At 43.6% G+C, this 7,165-nt stretch overlaps 1 pseudogene; it reads left to right on the top strand.

The window, feature by feature from the left end:
* Nucleotides 1–3,385: 3,385 nt before the first annotated feature.
* LOC125137384 (kinesin-like protein KIF3C) lies at nucleotides 3,386–5,163 on the top strand (annotated as a pseudogene).
* The last annotated feature ends 2,002 nt before the right edge of the window (nucleotides 5,164–7,165 follow it).

The raw sequence follows: 7,165 nt of genomic DNA, 5'->3' as shown, positions 1-7,165 counted from the left end.
TAAATATTAAAAGGATATTAAGGAAAACTATTTCTTTTTTTCATTTAACTTGAGGCAACACTCTTTTATTAAACTCGTCTTATTACTTTTCTTCCTCCACTTACAGGCTTATATTCTTGGGTAGTATAAATCTTTACCCACAACATTAATGAAACCCAAAAATGCTATGTTCATCTAAGCTCTTTTTCCTCTCTTAAGTTAAAAAAAAAATAACTAGAGCATTCCTACTTAATTTAATCAGTTTGAGGACTAAATTTCTACAAATAATTTAAAAGCTTTTAAAATTATATAACTTAATTTTTATTTTTTTTCTGATTTAAACTGACAACTGAAACAACACAAAAAGTAATTTTCTGAATAATCCCAGAAAAATAATTTTATATGAATTAAATAAGGATCTGTCCTGGTGTATAATTTTTACTTTCATACTTCTTAAATACTACAAAATAAATATCTTCAAAGTAGTCAATGAGAATTTTTATAGCTGACATTCTTTGCTACATAATTTGAGGGCTTAGGCTGGATGTCTGAGTGACAGTGACCAGGCTCCCTATATCTTCATCTAAAAGGTAACATTCTAATTAAAAATTACACGGTAGTAACAGGGCAATTTACTTTACTCAGTGCAACGAGTCCAATGTTAATCTCATTCAGACACACTAAAAGTAATGTTAAAGTATCTGAGCATGCTGTGGCCCAGTTATATTGATACATAAAATTAACCATCACACTTGGATTCATGAATATTGGAAAATAATTTCACTATGTAGGCAAGAGCATGGAAGGAGCAATATTGGTATATTGAGTTTAAGAACATCTGGAGAAGAAACATGTAATTGAACCAATAGGCAGTGACATGAAGTGTGAGGATCTTTGTCTCATATGTTAATGCCCCCACAGAACATCCTCTATAGAAAAGACAAGATTGGGAATAACAAAACAACAAACTGAAAGTTACTACAAGAGAAACTCCTTAAAGCAGTATAAAACGCAGGATGAGTTATATTAATACTAGAAACCAACACCTTTCATTTATACAATGGGTAGAAGAGAGCAAAAGAAAACTCCAGTTAAAAAAGCAATGAGAAGGCAAAATATCGAGGGATAAAACCAAAAAGAAATGTGTACTGTTTTTAAAAGCAAAAGTTTAAAGAACTCATAAAGAACTCTGAATAATTGAACAAATTGGAAAATTACAGCACTGGGGAGGGGGGGATTTTATGATTCATGTAATTATAAGCACCAATTCTTTAGTTTTCATTGAATTCCTATCTCTACCACGGCCTCATCATGAATGTACGGTTCTTCTCCACTCTTTTGACATTGTGCTTGGCCTAGTGACTTACTTTGATGATGTATTTCTCTCCCCTTTATGAACTCGATGATAGAAACATAATCTGGCTGGACACCAGTTCAAGAATGAACTTTTTCTTCTTTTAGAGGGGCCAAAAACCTCCTAAAAAAATAAGTCCCAAAGCAGCATAATACTATCAGAGTACTAATAATCACATCCAACCAGAAAGACATATTTCACAAAAATTATCAATGTGACTTTTAGCCCAAAACTGAGTAAGCTCAGTACATAAAACCCTACAATGTTTCAGAAAAGATTTTACAAGCAAAGCGGTGTCAATCTAGATCCCAACAACAAAAAGCTTGGCTCTGGGCCCCAAAATTTCAACTATCAGGAATTAGGCTGGAGTTTCCAGCAGCCACCAAGACACACACACACACATACACAGCTAATGTGTTCTTTAGAAATAGCCACGGACAATGATAGAAAGGGAAGATTCTTTCATAATTTGAAGCCAAGCGCCTTAAAAAATATGGATGTGGGAAACAATCTTAGGAATTAGAATTGAATGCCAAGTAAATAATACCCACCACCTGAGCCTGGGTACCTGGTAACATTTGCCTAGTGTTTCAAAATCAATATTGAGCAGTGACTGTTATGAGACTCTGTTCCTTTTTAAAATGAGAGTGTGCATTATGTGTATTTTTTTCCCTGTACATCATTTTATATAGGGTATGTGTACTACAGATTTTTTGTTGTTGTTTTTTAGTTCATAGGTGTAAGGACCAAGAGAAATTGCGTTCAACCCAAAGTGAATCACAGTATCTTAGATTGCAAAGTTGATACCATGATTGTATGAGACATATAGTGATCCTGGAATGGAGATGAGTTTGTTTTACATGCAGGAATATCATGAATAATTGAAACCAAGAAGGCAGACTATGATGTATTGAATATTTTGATGCAATATTCAGTTTCGGCATTCGTACCATGGCTTCAAAGTGGTCACAGTCTCCTTCCCCACCCTTTGACTTTTAGCTTGACTATGACTTGCTTTGGCCAATGTCATATATCTGGAAGTTACAGGATGCTCATTCCAATGTTAGAAATTAAGCTATCTTACTTGTTTCTATGTTCTTCACAGCACTGCATGTCACTGCCCATGAATGGAACAGATCATGTTATATTGGTCTGTTTGGGCTTCTATGACAGAATGCCATAGGCTAGGTGGCTTATAAATAAAATACCATAGGCTAGGTGGGAAATCTAAGATCAACGCACTAGCATATTCACTGCCTGATGAAAGCTCCCACCCTAGTTCATAGATGGCCACTTACTTGCTATGTCCTCACATGGTGGAAGAGATGATAGAGCTTTCTGGGCTTCTTTTACAAAGGCACTAATCTCATTATTGAGGGATCCACACTCACAGCCTAATCACCTCCTAATACCACCACCCAGGGGTTAGGATTTCAACATCTGAATTTTGGAGGGACAGAAACTTTCAGATTACAGCATGAGGTTAATACTGCTAACAAAGAACAAAAAAAGTTGCCCAAACAACTCAGTTGATTCCTATGAGAAAGAGTAATCACTGTTACTAGTGCCTTGTATATTCTCATATGTTTTCATGTTGCTGATCTGTATCTTTTTATTTCAGCTTTAAGAACTCCTTTCAGCCTTTTCTATAAGGCAAGTCTAGTGGTGATGAAATTCCCCAGCTTTTGTTTGTCTGGGAAAAGTCTTTATCTCTTCTTCATTTATAAAGGTCAACTTTATTGGAATAAGCATTCTTGGTTGGCAGATTTTTCTGTTTGTTTTTTTCAGCACGTTGAATATATCATCCTATTTTCTCCTGGCCTGAATGTTTTCTGCTAAAAAGTTGCTGATAGCATTATGTGGGCTCCTTTGTAAGTTATGTGTTTCTTTCTTTCTGCTGCTTTTAAGAATCAAATTTGATTCTCATAGTTGTACTACAAAGTGCCCTGGAAAAGGTCTCATTGGATGTGTTTGGAGACCTATGAGCATCAAGATACTGGATGTATAAAACTCTCCCCAAATTTGGGAGGTTATTAGCCATTACTTCTTTAAATGAGCTCAAGTCATGGGCATCACACATGTGAATTCAGCTCTTGCTCCCACTTCTCCTTCCTCATTACGGTGAAGTACAGTGAGTGTAGCTATAATGGCCAGGACCACATCTCTTTGGACAAGCTCAACCTCATGCAACTGGCTGGTAATAAAAGACAGAACAAAGCAGATCTTTTCTGTGCCCTATGCAGCTGAAGGAACAGCCATATTGTCCATGGGTAGTGGCGATGGCAGAAGCAGAGGTGGTGGTAGAAAAACGCCAAAGAAGCCTCCAAAAATCGACTTCCCTCTGTCTACCCTGGGCAATGTGATCACTGTTCTGGTAGGTATAAGGAGCGCTCACATCCCCTACCAGGGCCTTGAGCTGACCTAGCTGCTCAGCGTCTGTCTTGGGGGCAATGACAAGATCATTACAGTGGTCACACTGGGGCCAGAGTCTCACTAGTTACACTGAGAACCTCTCCAACCTATACTTTGCCAATTGAGCCAAAAACATCACGAACAAGTCCTGAGACATGAGGACCCTAAGGACACACTGCTGAAATAAATACAAAAGATTACCCACCTGACATCTCATCCAGAGAAGAAGGAGATGCTGCAAAAGTGGCTCCCAACAGCATAAAAAAAAATAGCACAAAAAACAGCAGCATAAAGAACAGTACATAAAAAGTAGCATGTCAACCCTGGTGCAGTACTATGAAGGGTAAATGATCAAAGCCTGGGAGGCCAAAGATGACATAACAACAATTAACAACAACAACAACCACCTGCCGCAGCTGCCTAAAGCCGGCTTTGGAGAAAAACATGGATAATTACCTTCAGGTGCAGAAGTAATGGCTCAAGGAAGAGAAGGCGACAATCCAGGATGGCTGCAGCCTGGTGAGCAAGGAGAGGCAGAAGCTGTTGAGGATGAAGCAGGAGATGTTGGAAGTTCTATAGCAGGAGCAGCAGGATACAAATCTGCTTGCAGCCAAGTACAAAGCCAGAGAAAGTAAGCTGCTCCTTTGGGACCGGAACTTCATGGATCACACCAAGAAGCAGCAGAAGATACTGAAACTGAAGGATGAAGAGCTGGCCAAGCAGAAATGTCATAAGCAGGAAATGCAGCAGGAAGTGATGATCTGAGATGAGGAGACCATGCAGTTCTGGCGCACCTACGCATCTCTGCAACAGGACGTGGAAGTAAAAACCAAGAAACTCAGGAGGCTCCATACCAAGCACCAGGCAGTGAAGGCAGAGATCCAGGATCAGCCTGAAGAGTATATCCACAGGCTGCAGGACCTGGAGAAGGCACAGAATGAGGAGGCCTGGGAACTCAAGTTCAAGTATCTAACCATGGAGAGCTTCATCTTCCCTGAAAGGAACAAGATCATAAACCAGCTTTTCCTAGACGGTGAGGAGAAGCAGTAGAAGGGCCAACAACGTGTGCCAGCTGGACTTAATAACAGCTAAAAGAAGCACCAGCAAGTGTTTGCAGTGGACTACAAGAGGCCTATCAGCCAGTGTGCTTGGGTTGCCACAGCAACAGGGTCCCACCCTAGCCACGGGATAATGGTTTGGAGTTGGATATATCCCCTCCTGCTATGTTTATGATAGAATTCTCTCATGACTAAGAGCAAGACCCCCATGCACTATATATGGAGAGGCTCATGCAGTTAAACAGCTTCATGGAAAGAACGTTCCGGTCTAAAGTCCAAAAATCCAGATCCTGGTGCCAGATGCCTTCTTGGCCTCCCCCTCCACTACTCTACACCATGACAGTGCTAGACCATAAATGATGATCTTCAGTCAGGCTGACAAATTCACCCATCCGCTGATGCACCAGCCAGACACTGAGCTCCATCTGTAGTGGTTTGCCGCCTTCGTCCCCAGTACTTCCCCGAACCTAAAGAAAACTCCAGAGCACCAATCCATGTAGAGGGTCTACGCAGGAAGTGCGGCGGGGGTGGGGGGTGGGGCTCCTTTTGACCTCTGACCTCCGGAACCTGTCCTTCCCTGAAAAAGTGGGGTTCAACACCAATGAATTTCACCTCCGTGGATATATCCACTGTGCAGCTTGTGCATGGTGTTTTTGTTCTCGTCTTCGCGCTGTTGTTTTACAAGTTTTCTTTGACCCCTGAGGTGAAGAAAATTGTTTTCCTTGTTGTTGGCCTCCTTAAAGTCCGCGTTCTTCTTTCTCATTACAAAAGGAGAAAACACCTGCCCAAGACTGTAACAAGGGAGGCGGGGCCTCAGGTCTCCTGCGCACGAGGTGAGGGGCTGGGGCCGCTGGGCCTGCGAGATAACCTGGTGGGGTTGCGCTATGGCGCCCCGAAACTGGCCACATCGGCCAGGCGGCCTGTGCCGGGGCGCTCAGGGCGAGCTGGCGTCAGAGCAGCAGTAGTGGCAGAGGGGGCGGCACCGATCCCCGCCCAAGCTGAAGCGGGTGTGACGGCGCGCGTGGTCCTCGGCTCCGCACGAAGGGCTTCGCACAGGTGGGCCTCGCAACTTCTCGCTCAGGCGCAGAGAGGTGGTGCCTCGAGCTTTCCGAGGAGGAGGCGCAAACTTTTGGAGGTCCTGCTGCCAAAGGCGAAGCACGTCTTCGCTGTGTAAGTTATCAGGAACAATCGCTTTCTTGCAGGATGCACAGTGGTACTTGGGCGTTCTCTTCGAGGACCTAAGGTCGGCGCGACTTTGGTCCCCTCGGCCTCTAAAAGGCCGGGCTCCGTATTGTCCGAGGCACTGGGCTCTTGCTCAGGATGCAGCCCACCCGGGCTAAAGTTTGGGTTTGCTCCTCGCAGGGCTTGGGGGAGGAGGGGCGCCTCCGCGCCTGCGCTGCTGCCCAGGAGCGGGTTTAGGGGCTTGCGGGGGTGCCCGGGGCGGTGAGGCGGTGGGGGTTGTGTAGGGGAGGTGAAAAGGCAGGGGCAGCGTCCTTACCCGCGCCCCGTGCCATCTCTGCGCCCTGTCGAAGCACGCCTTTGCTCCCTGGTTGAAGTGGGCCAGGACCCATGCCACCGGGAGGAGGAAAACCATGTCCTTGCCTTCCTGGCGCAGCTGGAAGCGGGTGGCATGGTGGGTCAGCAACTGGCAATGCCCTTCTGACTATGTGGGTGGGCAGGGACAGGAAACGTAAAAAACACTCTTCTAGTTATAAAATAACTAGTGGGATGTGATGGGACAGCTTGGTGAGTTTAATATTGTATATTTAAGATTGCTAAACGAGTAGATCTTACAAGTTCTCATCACAAGGAAAAAACTCAGCTATTTTGAATTCTTTATCAAGGATGTTTTAGAGATTGGTTACTAAGAGATTATTGAGGTGTCAGGTTTCCATGATTTTTTTTTTTTTTTGCTTCTTGAAGTTTTTTGCAGTTGCTTTCTTTCCATTGGAAGTAGCAGACACTTTCTTCAGTCTTTACTGACTGACTTTAGGAAATAAATATCTTCCCACTGCTCTGCTAGGGATTCTGAGGCTTTCTCAGTCCTTTGGTGACTACACCTCGGTCACCCTTTTTGCTTCCACTTGGCAGAATACTTAAGCCAGTATGCCTTCTTTCCATCCTGCAACACACCAGGCAGGTTGCTGACAGCCTCCCTTTTACTTTCCTAGTGGTGCTGCTAAAGCTCAAATTTGTGGTTGATTTTTGGCCTGCTGATTTTCTGCAGTGCTCACTAACCATCTGCTAAAGCTTATTCTTGCCAACATCAGGAGTGTGCACAGGGAGCTGGCCAGTTCAGGGTGTATGGGGGTGAGTTGCAAAGAGCACTAGGGGGTTCTCATGGGCCAGTTTGGGAAGATCC

The sequence above is a fragment of the Phacochoerus africanus genome, chromosome 10 (genome assembly GCF_016906955.1).
Source record: "Phacochoerus africanus isolate WHEZ1 chromosome 10, ROS_Pafr_v1, whole genome shotgun sequence".
In the NCBI taxonomy this organism is placed as follows: domain Eukaryota; kingdom Metazoa; phylum Chordata; class Mammalia; order Artiodactyla; family Suidae; genus Phacochoerus; species Phacochoerus africanus.
The sequence above is the reverse complement of the archived record's forward strand: the minus strand, read 5'-3'. Positions and strand labels throughout refer to the sequence as shown.